The 13,900-nt window shown below is 35.5% G+C and overlaps 1 protein-coding gene across 4 annotated transcripts in view; it reads right to left on the reverse strand.

Moving 5' to 3' along the window:
* The window catches only part of SGCG (sarcoglycan gamma), a 162,662-nt gene that overhangs the window by 100,765 nt on the left and 47,997 nt on the right, over nt 1–13,900 (reverse strand). The window contains exon 1 of one of the 4 annotated variants that reach the window (XM_069808153.1): nt 12,913–13,141. The exons of 2 other annotated variants lie outside the window; for them this stretch is intronic. The gene's annotated coding sequence lies outside the window, so the exon portion shown is untranslated. Of the gene's footprint in view, nt 1–12,912; nt 13,142–13,900 lie in introns of those variants that run through there. One more of the 4 variants, XM_069808154.1, reaches the window with a different exon arrangement.

Raw genomic sequence — 13,900 nt, forward strand, 5'->3', positions numbered from 1 at the left:
TCTACCACTTATATCAGCACCAAAGATGAAACTGAGATTAGTGCCGGTATACGAAGGGAATAAAAATAGAGTAGGGTAGAGGACCTGGGTATGTTTGCTATTGCTTTCAGTTGTGCCTAAAAATCCTTTAAAAACAGCAAAGAAACAATGAAAGCTTAATTAATGATTTGTACTATAAACAAGAAGTAATGAGGCTTAGTTGTATACAGATTTGTAACTTTTGTTCTTCAATTATCCACATCAATGCAGTAACCTTGTTACTTTTGCTCTCTCCAAGTCCTTTATAAAATAATTTCCTGGGCAAAATACAACACATAACAGTACTAGCTAGCTTAAATTGTGTGTTCTAACGCAGTAGATACTATTCACATGCCAACAGGATGTACCAGGACAGAGTTCTCCTTTAATGAGGGCGTTACCTCACAAGAAACTTCCATGAAACTTCAAAAAACTTCATTACTCTGAAAATCTCTATGCCTTCTTTTTATCACACTCAAATTCAGCTGCAAAGTCAAAAAAGATAGGGGGGGGGTAGAAACTTCTGAGGTGAAGAAACAGTAAGTAGAATTCCATCAGTTTAATTTCTAAAAAAAATAAAATTAAAACTTAATGATATACTGATAGACAGAAACAATTAATAGAGTAATATTTTACACAGCTTTTACAAACAGGTTTTATTTTAGGACACATATTTTTCCTACAAGAACAGAACATGTGATAAATAATAAAGCAAAATCAAATATTCAAAAAATATTAGGACCTAATGACTGATGTAATTAAAATAAATTTTCAGAATATTTTTTCAGTTTTGTTTCAGTTGCTTTGTTACTATATCCTATTCAGTCAGTAGATCCCATCTGATAACAACAAACTGACCTACACAAAAACCTCAAATAACATTTTTTATGTTTATTATCTTACATATGAGGTTAAAACCATAAAAGGGACTAATACTGCAGCAGAACAAAATCCATTCAGCTCAATAGCCTCTCTCTGATGGTGAATAAAAAAATGATACTCATTAAAGAATGGAAGCCTTCTTACAGATCTCCATCATATTGTTCTCTCTGACCAGGGTAATTCCTTTTCTAGATTGTGTTGTCCTCCTTGCATGAAAGCAGTGCCATTCTTTTGGTTGTACTTATTATCTTCCTCTTAACTCAGTTCAGAGACAGAGGGGAAACAAAAACAGAACTCAAGATTCAAAAGGCAGGTAGATTATGGAGTTGTACAATGTACTCTCTTTTGATCTCTACGGTTTCGCCATGAATTCCAAATGTTTAATTTTCTGACAAGTAGTGGGCACTGAACTGGTGTTTTCAATGAATCATCCATCATAACCCCAGGATCTCACTATGCAGTTATAATAGTTCAGAAACCATCATTTTGCATTTGAAGGCCTTTTTTTCCCCGCCATGTGCAAAACTTCACATCTACCTAGAGTGAATTTTATCTGCCATTTTCGTTTCCGATCATTCAGTCTTGAAATGCCCTTCAGCCAAGTGAAAAAAGATGGAGAGTGGCAACCTGCATCGGCAATGGGTAGGTGACAGTCATTGGAGACTTCCTTTAGCAGGAGACAGAGGCACCCATCTGCTGACCCGACTTTGATGTCTTGGGAGTTCTGCTGCTTGCTGAGTGATCAGATAGAGGATATTGCAGAGACTTCTGAGGCTTATCCAGCCCTTGCTGCTCATCACATGAGCAGCAGTGATACTCCTAAGGGTGAGCACATGAAGAGTGACTATGGAGCTCTGGGGAAGGGGTAAAGGTTATTAAGGGCTAGCTGGTTTTCTCCTCAATCCTTCCAGTGAAAGAGAAAGGTTCATATAGGAGTGGACATATCCTGCATGTTAGCACCTTACTACTTAGTTGGTGGCAGAGGCAGAGCTTTGGCTTTATGACCACAGGAGCCTCTTTAAGGAGTGAGAACTATTGAGCAGAGATGGGATCCATATGACCAAGTTGGGCAAGACCATCTCTGCTAACTCAGTGAGAAAAGCTTTAAACTAGGTACATCAGGAGAGAGTTGCTATAGCCTTAAGAGAAGTGAATGCATGGGAGGAGCAAAGAAGCATCCAGTGGAGAGCATGATGGAGAAGGCTGTTTCCCTTTCCTTACAAAATCGGGATGACCAGGACCCACCTCCAGTGCCTGTACATGAATGAACACAACATAGGAAACAAAGAAGAGCAATCAGAAGTTCATGCACAGCTGCAGAGCACTGATCCCACTGGAATTAACAGAAATACATTGGATATCCCGCATGACTGGAATGCTGCAATTGATGGATACAAGCACTCAGGAAAGAAAGGCTGGGAAGGTAAGGAGGAAGAGGGTTGCACTGTGTGCAAAGCACTGAGTGAAATGCATACAGTTTTGCTCTGAAACAAAAGGTGACATTCAGGATGTTATGAGAAAGATCAAAGGACAAGTAATGTTCTGCTAAGAGTCTGCTACGGACTCTCTGATCAAGTACAGCAGGAGGATGGACTAGATGATTTCCAGAGGTCCCTTCCAATCTAAATTAATCTAGGATTCTGCAGTCCTTAAAGCTGGCTTTTTATCACCATTAGTAGTTCACTTATTTTATTCTTGAGTTCTTTCGAAGTGAGGCTTTGGTGAATATCTTCTGATTTTGAATATTACTATATATTTTATCTACATGTCCCCTATAGATAAGCTTTTTCTATAGTCCTTTTATTCTGAAATAGATCCTTTGATGAGTACCCATAAAGTGGGGTTCCAGCACAGAAAGTGTTCCAGTTTCTTCTACAATTAACAGAAACACAAATAATTCATTTTGCATACTTCTTATACTGTTCACTTGTCTGATCACTTTTTTTACAGTCTGATCATCCATTTACCATACAAACTACCTGGCAGGTTTCGGTGGTTCTCATGTTTGAAGAAAGATTTATCGTCACTTATGTTGTTCATTGTTCCTTAAACATTTTTGCCCCGCTGTATGGGTTTTAGATTTAACCTGCTAGAGTTCATGATCTTTTCTACTTTGTTCATTTGCACACAACTTCAGATTTGGGAGATATGACTTCTTGCTTGTAATTATTTCCCTTAATCTGCTGATTTGCCATGCTGAGTTACTTGTGCCCTCTAGCAAGCTTTTTTTGATAGAGAGCATTTATCCAATCTGTCCTTCCAATATAATGCTCTTAAATATTTTTCTGAGATGCTTTCAGCTTACTTTTTGGCAAGCACCTTCATCCTTATGCAGTTATTTTTGAAGTTGAGCACGAGTGGGGTGTGGATTTTTTACTTGAAATGTACACACTGAGTACATTTTACATATTTGACATGCATAATGAAATATCTTATTCTGTGTTGGCAAGAGGGTGAACCTAAGTTAAATCTCAGATTAAGTTTTGCCAATATACAATATTGGTAATTTTGTAGTGCAATAACATGTTTCCATGAAGAATAGGTAATCTGCATTATGTGTAATTTCACAAAAATTATTTTGCCTATAAACTTCAGAGTTTATTTATTTATCCAAAAGACAAACAGAATTTCCTATATGTTTTTGACTGCAATTTAAAGTGTTTCAAAGGAGCTAACCTGTTTCTAATATGCACCATTGTACCAAGTATTTCTGATAGTAGCTAAAAACCCCTGTCTTCTCTGGATAAACATAGTAAAGTCATACTAATTTGAATTGAAATAATATTCCTTAATAAAAACAACATCACAATTTTAAGGAATAGGAAATCTGGATGAATAGTTCAAAGAATAATCTTAATACACTTCTTTTGCACTACAAGGTATACAGTTTTTAATTTATTTCATGAGTATTTATTTAGCATACTGTTTATTTAGAAAGAACATCTAAGAACTCCCTGTAAGTCATCACATTTAAACTTTTATTGTATCAGGTCAGCAGGGATACGCCTAACCTAGGTGATTAAATAGAATTCTGGCTACTTTAGAGTGGTTTGTATGTCTCTGGGTATCATGGACATTAAGAGAAGTTTATTTGAGTATTTGACAAAATGGATATGTCCCATGCTGTCTGTATTGCCATTTAAATTGCTGCTCTCAATTACTTTGTTTTGTTTTGGTTTTGTTTGGGTTTTTTTCACTGTATTGCTTGGATGCTCTTAATTACTTTCAATTCCTCCTTTATCATCAATGTACAGTATCTTAAGAAAAGAGACACCACAAAGTTTTACTTTAACACACAGTAAAGTTAAACTTTACAGACCAGATCTGGTAGTTTGTTGCTTTCAGTTGCAGTGAAGATTTTGTTCTTTCAGTTGCAGTGAAGATTAGGTTTCTGTGTACGAAATTTCATTTCTTAAGGACCATTAAATGCAAAAAAGAATCGGTTTTGTGGCCTTCAATTTTCCTTCACTGGAGACAACACTAGGAATCTCAAAACACTGGTAGGCATAAACTTTTTAAAAACTTTTTTGTCATGCTTACTTAGGTGAAGTGTGACAGATGTGCAAGAATTGCAAAGCTAACTCAGGGGGAGGAATGGGGAAATAATCTTCATTGGGGTTGTTGAACATACCGAAAGGCTTGCAGTTCTTTATAAATGTGAAGGAAATGAAAGCAATCCCTCTGATGGAGACAAATCATGAAAGAATCTCTGCTATCATGATCTTGTGTGGATGTCTACCAAAGAATAATTTTAGATACTTTTTAAAAAAAAAATGCTTTATAAAAAGCAATTTCATCTTTTTCTATTTAAAAATACTTTTTTAAAAAAAGATATCTTTTTATTTTCTAGGTATGTGATAGTGTATCCTTTCTATCATACAACAATGATTACCAGCAAGGCCAAAATGTATCTTGTAGAAATACTGTTCCTAATGCAAGTCCTGCTTGGACAGAGCTTTTAGCAAAAGTCCTTTTAACATTATTCTCAATGTTGTTCTCAGGAAAAGTATTTCATGCCCTCAGTGCTTGGAAGAGTTACTCTCTGTGAGAGCAAAAAGAAACAGCTCTATTTAAGTACATAAAGACATATATACATTGGCATAACCTTTTCTCTTTTTCCTGTTCTTGCTGCTGCTTTTATGCAAGTGCTACTTCCAGGTAGCATGCTGTTACCTCTTTAGACATACTTCCAGTTCATACAGTAAACTTCAGCATAATTACAAAACAGGTAACTCCTTTCTCTGGTGCTTTCCTAAGATGGTTGAGCACCTTTAAAAGCTGTTTATTTAGCCTTGCTAAATGTTTTCACATAGTAAATGGAGTTATACTGCTGTTCTGTGAAGCTTTTTTTTGACTAGTGAAAATTCACCAAAGAAACAAGGAATGGAACCAGCTGCTGAGGCTAGAGATGAAAATTAATCCTCACGTCTTCCCTCCCTAATTCAACTGATTGATCACAGGTATGTTTTAAAAAATATGAAAAAAATAATTTAACCATGCATTCAGAAAGTCACAATTGTACCTTTTTTGAAAAGTCACATGAAACTGAACTAAAAATTCAAAATTCAGTTTCCTTTTCAGTAGCAAGGGAAGCAAAATGTTTTCCCATGTTTTCTGTGTCTCATTATATATCTTAAATCTTTGCCCTTTTCTGATGCATTTTAAATGTCAATGAACACAAACTAATGTGCTTCTGTTGCATTGCAGTCCTGGTCCTAACAACTTTATTACTCACTTTTACTTACACAGGGGAAAACCAGATTAATTTAAATGTGTATTAGACACATAAGGAAATCATCAAGACACATACTAGAGGAGCCTTTTTTGGTGATGTTGACTTCAACTGTTTAGGCAGCAACCAACTCTAAGTTTCTTTAGCAACCGTGACAAAGCAATAATGCAATGCAAGAAACACAGAAGATGAAGAACATCGCAAAATGTATAGTGGTTTTGATCACTATGCCACTTCTTGGATTAAAACTAATAGGAATGACATAGCTGATCTTTCAATTAGCTGTAAAAACAAATGAAGCATAAACAAAACCCAGAAGTACGTGTTACGTATGTACACATTCCAAAGTAAACTAAGAGCAAAATCTCTCATTCGACTTAACATACGTACTCCTTGTATCTCAGAGAAGAATTTTTCATAAGAAGTATTTAATCTGAAATGGAAATAAGCAGTTATTATTATGATTCTTAACTTTCAATTAAAGTTGATTTACTGATGTAAATCATGTACTGTAATCTGAAAAGTAAGACTTATTTTTGGAATATTTCTTCATTTTAAAGATCCTAATTTGGGAAACTGGAAAACAATTCCTATTTAGATCAAATAACAAACACATTACATTCTCCAAGAAGTATGTCTGTAGTTTTTATGTATATATTTATGTCTACAGTTATTCTTTGGGCATACACAGGAAAAGACATTCATAGAGCACAAGTATAATTTGCCTTTAACTCTAATTAGACATTATTTGCTCATCAAATACAGACAATAGTGCCTGACACGTTGATCAGTTTTTGTAGGTTGAGCTCTTACCAGAGAGCTAACTCAGAACATTAAAAAAAGAGGAATATTGTAACAGGAAAGTCTAATAACAATATCAGTATGCTATTTGCCACCTATGCATCCACTGCAGTATGATTTGCAGGTTTGACCATAAACAATGAGCAACAGACTAGCTCCAGAGCTTCAAAATTTTTAACCATACTCTGTGAAAACAGAATTAAAGGCATTAAGACCAATTCCCTAACCTACTCCTTGTAGGTCCAAAGAAAAGTGCAGCTCATGCTGAAGTACTGGTTCTGATATGCAGTTAAGAAAAATTCTTTCTGGCTTTTGTGCATGCTCAGATTGCTTACTACCTGCACTGTAGGCTGGATTAGACCCCTATTTCAAGAGAACAACTTACTTCACTGTGTAGGGATCATTAATCCTGAAACCCACTTTACAGTCTAGCAAAGCCTTTACTTGGAAAGGCAAGTTCCACAACAGCGTAAATAAGCGGTCCCACATACATTTAAAAACATCCTCATCTGATATGTTTCACCGATAAGCTCCACTGTGAGTCAGAGGCAGGCAGCAAAGTGTTTATATTTCAATTAAAGCCCTCATGTAAGCAGCATTTCTCCAGTAAAAGAAAGAGCTGCAAATTAGGCTTTCCTAAACTCAAATTCTGGGAAAGTCTATGCAAGTTTCTAATGGCAAAATAAAGGTAAATGATGCCAGATCTTAGTTTCTGCAGGTTCACCTAGTCCAGGTTTGCGGGTGGTTTGGACTGTTCTCGACCACCTGGGCAACTAAACGCTGCCGAGGATAGATTTTGATTCGTTAATTGGCAGTTGAAGAACAACCTTACACACATTTCTGGAAGGTAATCATGCATCAGAAAGTTTTTAGTTCAATATAAGAACAACTGAGTGATTTTTGTTAGCCTCTAGTGTACAAAAGTAAAGAGTGTCCTCATGGCTTTATAATCTATTACTTCAATCTAAAAGAAAAAGCTGGATAAAATTCAGCTGAAATTTAAAATCATCTACCACAACATTGAAACCTATTTCAGGATGGGAAAATTATCTTGTAAGTGTTCTCATTTCTTTTTAGCTGTGAATTAATATATGTGAATTAAAATATGAAATCAGACATGTAACAAAGAATAAGTCTCCACAGCATAATTTAAGTACAGTAAATTAAATACTGTGAGTAGACTCTTGGGGATCAAAGAAAAAGGTTAAGTAGTGGGTACACTCAGGAAATGAACATGAGACACATAAGTAGAGATTGTAAAATATGGGGAGAAAGTGCCCAGGGAATGCTGAAGAAAGTCACAAAGAGAAGGAAAGGGTAGCAAAAGATGGAATCTTCTGATAAAGCAAAGGAAGAGAGAATAATTTTTCTTTCTGCTGCCTTTGTTTTTGTTATTTTTCATTATAGCCATTTATATGCTTCACTTACTAAACAACCCTAAATCAAGGCTTTTTTGTAGATAATTTTTTGAATGCTAATTTTGAATTTTTTTCTGAGTTAAAGTCATACATTACTAGGTACCTGAGGATTTCTGATACAGGAAGATAGTAATTTTAATGTTCTTAATTTAAATAGCATTTTAGATGTTTTCAATTTGGGTAAGGGGATATGGCTTTGTCTTTCATAAACATGACTAAAATCAGTTAAAACAAATCACCAAGTGTGAATCACAACACTATCAGTTCAAGAGATGCTTAACTAATAGCAAAATTACTAAAATGTATGAATCTAAATGTAAAAAGCAAGTACTTTTCACAGATAATAAAAATTGTTACTAACAGAATTTCAATGAAATGTACAATTCAAAAAGAATGTGGGGTACTCAGATAAACACTAACAGTGGTTTTATCAAATATAGTTTACAAACCATTTCTTCTCTATTATGACAATACATTAATAAAGTTTATACAACTTCATGAATATAAGAACTGCATTTCTGTTTGAAAGCATTATCTTCACACATGCATTGAACATAATTATTAAATGATTCATGAAATCATGCAGAATGAAATATACTATTTCATAATGCAGTTCTGTGTTTAAGCAAGATAACAGTTTTCAGAAGCCTTCTTCAGTACTTTCATTAAATGGAAAATACCTACCATTACACAACAAAACTAGAAGTAGAATGTTACAGGGAAGAAAAGTTTTGTGGGTAAAATAAATATCTTTTATCATACCAAACAGTAGGACTGAAAAAGTAGACAAGTTTTTTGGCATACATAGGCCCTTCATCAGGTCTGTTTGAGCACTGGAGACTAGAAAAATAGCCTGAGAAGTAGCATGGGCAACACAGGACTACCATCTCCTATCCTGGTCTTCTGCATCTCCATAAAACTCGATACTACATCCATCCATACTACATAAGACTTGGCTCTGGGTACCCTCTGGGTAAACATTCACCTCTTCAGCCCTCAAATACGACCGTCTTTTTGTAGAACCAGAATATATGCTAGAAGCCTTGGGGTATAATATGAAGGTACAAAGCTTATCAGGATACTATTACAAGAACATGGAGGGAACCAAACCTGATGCAGCCTTGTCTGCCTCATCCATGCTGACTTTTGGGAAAGTTCACCATGGTCTCTCTCTCTCTCTTGTTTGGCACTCAGGCCAAACCCCAATCAACCTCTTCCTCCTCCATATACTGAAATCTATCTTATCATTTTATACCTACTATGAAAAATTTCACTCAGGCAAACAATAACTACAGCCTTTTCTGCCAGTCACCCAAATATCCTCCTATGACTTTTCAGCTCATAGGGAATGCTGATATTAAAATAACACTCACTGTTACTTTTTTGGCTTTAAACTCTGAATTAGTCCATTTCCTTCCTTCTATTTCCAATTATAATTCAAGTCAAATATTACAGTCAGTTCTTAATGATTTATAGGAACTTTATGTGGGTCCAACAGGGATTTGAGAATACTGCTAACTACTCATCTCCCATGACATATCTTATTTGGTAAACTGTGATGCCCTCCGCATACTGAAAGTAGACATGAAATCTGAAACATTGCAGACTGGATCAGCTAGTAAGACAACCAAGGGAGTAATGAAGACCAGGAGGTAAATAATAATAATAATAATAATAATAATAATGGTGATGATGGGAATATTCAGGAAAATATTTCTGAAGAAATTCTGAGAATCCCAGAAAAAATTAGGCTGCAAGGGACCTCTGCAGATCACATCCTCCAGTTCAAAGATGGACTGGAGCAGACCTTTGGATGCAGCTTGCCTTTTACAGCCTTGGCAATGCAGCCTGGTCTGCAGTTAGGGTCCATTGCCATAGCTGCGCTCTGCTGACTCAGCTTCATTCCATTTATCTTTTAAGAACCGCTTCCATTTTATTCTGCTTTCAGCAGTCCAGAGTCACCAGAACATGGGTTTTATTTACTTATTACTGCCCCTCACTTCAATCTCCTTCTCCTCAAAACTGAAGAAATGGTGCAGTGGAACTTTGCAGACATGTCTCCTTCCATCAGCAGCCATCACTGACAGAGGCTGCATGCTTCTCATAGCCAGGTCTAAGAGCTTTGAAATTCAAAAGTGGACCTCCGGGAAACTCTAACTCGAAACAGAAGCTGATGTACACTACACAGCCAGCCTTTCCTGAAAGCCATTAGTATGCAGAACTAATAAACCAGTGATGCCAAAAGCCTGTGTAAAATTTAGTACCTGCCACTCGCACTACTGGAAAAAGCTAAGGTGAAGAAAAGGTACTAAGACTTCTTTTGTTTCTCAGAGCACTGACCACACAGCAAATAAACAAGAAGTAACTGAAGAGTTTTAACAGGCATTACTATAAGATGATTCCACCTCTAAATCCCATTATTGAAAATACATATATACGTGATTCTTACAACCTTCAGGATATACATATGCACACACACAAATAAACAAACTTATTATATGTGTTAGTGAAAACCATGTGTTTTATGGCTTATACCAGCAATATCCAACACTTAGCACATACCATACTCCATTTTTAAAAATATTGATTACTTTAGTTTGTATTCCTCTTCACATTCTTATACAGTAGTACTTCATCCCCCACAGAAACATAACCAACCATGGCATGAAATGCAGCAGCTGTTTAACAGCTTTTGGCAGATATACAGAAAGGTTTAATGAGAAGACTGGCCCAGGTAGCCAAAGTTTCAGATGAATTAAATAGTGAGATACTGTCACCCAAGCTGAAAATTTGACCAGGATAATGAATTAACCGGTAACTGCCATGATGCTTTTAGGCTGGTTTAATAAATAAAAAAGCAACCACACTCTCTGTCACTGTCTAAACCATCTGCCTCCTGTTCATTTCCCTCCCTCCTACAGTAGCTTTTGAGTTTCTTGGTCAGTTTCAACCAAATTCAACAGACAAGTAGAGGTCTCAGAAATACTACATTCCTATAAACTTTCTGAAAATAAGACAGAAGAGAGAAGAAGAAACCCCATTTATGTCTCCACTGAGAGACTGCAATGGGCAAGAAGACTATTAGATATCAGAAAACCTGTATGAGAGAAAGACCTTGTAAATGTCTCTGTTACGGAAAACCTTCAGTCACTGCTCGTTAAACATCTAAGACAATCAACTTTGAGAAATAAGTCCACAGGAAATCCAGCTTACTTAATTCCAAGTCATGGAAATAATTAAAAACTGTAAGAGGTCAGGACCTGGGATTTCTCTCTCATGTAAAAGGCATTACTTTTCACAGGAAGGAATAAATCTCACAAGGCTATTCAAGCAAGAGGACCTCTGTACACCCAACTTTTCTGTGCCTTTTGACAGAGGCTTCAGTTTGTGTGATACACTATATCCATTTCTTTCTTTCAGCTGTTCCTCCAAAACTCTTTTCCCTTACCTTAAAACATACGTTCTTGCCTGAGTATTCTCAACACTAAGCATAGTCACACATATCCGTATAATTACAAACCTATTGTAGTAAGGATGAATATTGTATCTTCATATTGTTATTAAAGCCTTAAGATTATGAATAAAAACTAAAATATAACCTGCTTTTAACCACTGAGTTTTCAAACAGGAAAAAGTTGCATGTTATTAGCAAAAGTGTAAAGGTTTAGAAAAGAGATTTTAAATGGTTTCCTGTAAGACTGGGCTTAATTTAGATCCTTTTATTTTTAATTTAACTCCACACAGTGGTTCTTACCCTTTGGTGCTATTCTAGGACCATTTGTTCTTCATTACGTAATAGAAAGGAGGTCTGTATCTAATATGTGAATATCACATTTGTTTAGAAGATAAGCGGACATTCATTTCAGCCAAAGTGGCATCAGTTGTGACTATGCATCACAACCAAAACTTCCAACATCTTAACTGACTGCAAACTTTCAGAACTCTATGGCACAAAGTTACTACAGTTCACTCATGTGGATTACTCATATGGATGTGGCTATGCAGGCCAGAATTCATCTCACCAAACACAGATAACTTCAGCCATACTTACCTAGGCCCCCTCCACAGACAATCGAGAGAGGCAGACACTTCTAGGACACAATTCATCTCCTCCTCAAGTAGGACATACAAGATAGATATGGTGAAACCACCCACATCTCTATAAAAGGACCCAAGCTGACTGGTGTTGATGCAGTCAAATCACATTCCTACACTTTGGCAATATCCTGGTTTAGGAACTTATGTGCTTATTCTGATGCATGATTAAATATGCAGTGCGAGCACCTGTTGGTGAGGAGACACCAAGTATCATCCAATAAATCATTTGATAATGAGTCAGTAACCCACTGATACCTAGTTAGTCATTTTCTTTTAGTCAGTGAAATTACTCAAGAGAAAATGTATTTGAATTCAAGGAGATTACAAACTTGTAAGAGGAGTTCTGTATACACATAGTTGGTTGCTCCATATTAATTCAAGTATGCTTCACAGATGTTACAACTGATTTTGGTAACAGTTCCTCAGGTGGAAGGTTATCACACTGTCAAGCCAAAAAGAAGTGTTCAGCAGAAGCATGGATCCATTCTTGACTAAATTTAACTTTCAGTATGTGATAGATAAACTGAGAAAAATTTAGAGCTACAAACACCAGAGGTTTACTACTGCAAATTAGATATTTATATAAGTACAGTAATATGATATTGTGAAAGATTTTAAAAGTACTGAAATTTAGCTTATGTTACACAAGTGCAAGTTTAAACTATGCAACTTAATACTGCATTTAATTGTAAAAAGAAGTACAATTAAACAATCAGAATCTAAAATAATAATTGTATATAAAAATGAACACTTAAATTTAGGTCCTAAAATAAATCACATAAGCATCAACATGATCCTTAAATGAGGACAGAATCAGCATGAAATGTTGCACAGAAAATCAGATGGGCGAGAAGCTCAATACATCAATGTAATATGCAAAGAACAAACAAAAACCAACTCAATTATTGATATACTACAATTTTAATACAGATATAAAAAGAAATCTAAAAAATTGTTACTTACCCTAGAGAACTGAAACAATGTGGACTTCTGAATAAACTACAATCTCTCTTCCCAAGAGAGAATTGTCTAACTTTTCCACTACTTTCAAATCTGGAGTGGAAGATATTTTAGGCCTGCCCAAATATCACTGGAAGAAAATTCGTTCACATGTTTGGCTGTGTTTTGCATTCCATCTTGTTGCTCCGGCATACAGACACAGCTAATTATAATCCGTGACATAAGCGGCTAATTCTACTGCTAAAATGGTTGTGTACTGACTCCAGAAATGAACTGCCCCGCTATAAGACATAACCAATCCATAACACATACTAAAATGGCCCAACCTGTCACATAATGCCAACAGCTTTATTAAAATCTGAGAATATGCAGCACTTCACAGAATCTGCACGTAAAAACTATTAACATAGTTAGCTGCTAACAACAGACATGCAAAATTAGAAACAAAAAAGACCTCTCCTTTCTTTCCTGAATCCATATAACATCCAACTGACTTTTAATAGTCGTTTTCTGAAAACCTTTAATTTTAATGCTAACATTATTCTAACTGTAATCTATACTGGCTGGTATATAGAGTCTCTTTAAAAAAAGGAAATACATATAATATACCTATAATAGTATATATGAATTTTATATAACAACACTAACAATTACCAACCTTTCCAAAAAGTTAAGCCATTCTTGGTATTTAAGAAAGATGCATATAAATACCAAGAGCTATTAAAAAAAAAAGTTGCATATATTACATATTTTAAGATGGTATTATAGAAATTATGAAACATCTTTTTTCAGTGCCATTTAAGCTTTGAGTTCTCAAATGCAGAAACAAGAATTCCAGCCTGGCACTGCTTAAATTAGACTGACTATACAAACACTACCCAACAGACTTTCTGTTCAATCTACGATATTTTAGAATCTGTGCTGGTAACTGCCTGCAGTTTAAAAAGCATTAAAACACACATTTATAAGATTTACAGAATAAAAGTTTTGT

Source organism: Haliaeetus albicilla, chromosome 20, assembly GCF_947461875.1.
Source record: "Haliaeetus albicilla chromosome 20, bHalAlb1.1, whole genome shotgun sequence".
NCBI classification, from domain to species: domain Eukaryota; kingdom Metazoa; phylum Chordata; class Aves; order Accipitriformes; family Accipitridae; genus Haliaeetus; species Haliaeetus albicilla.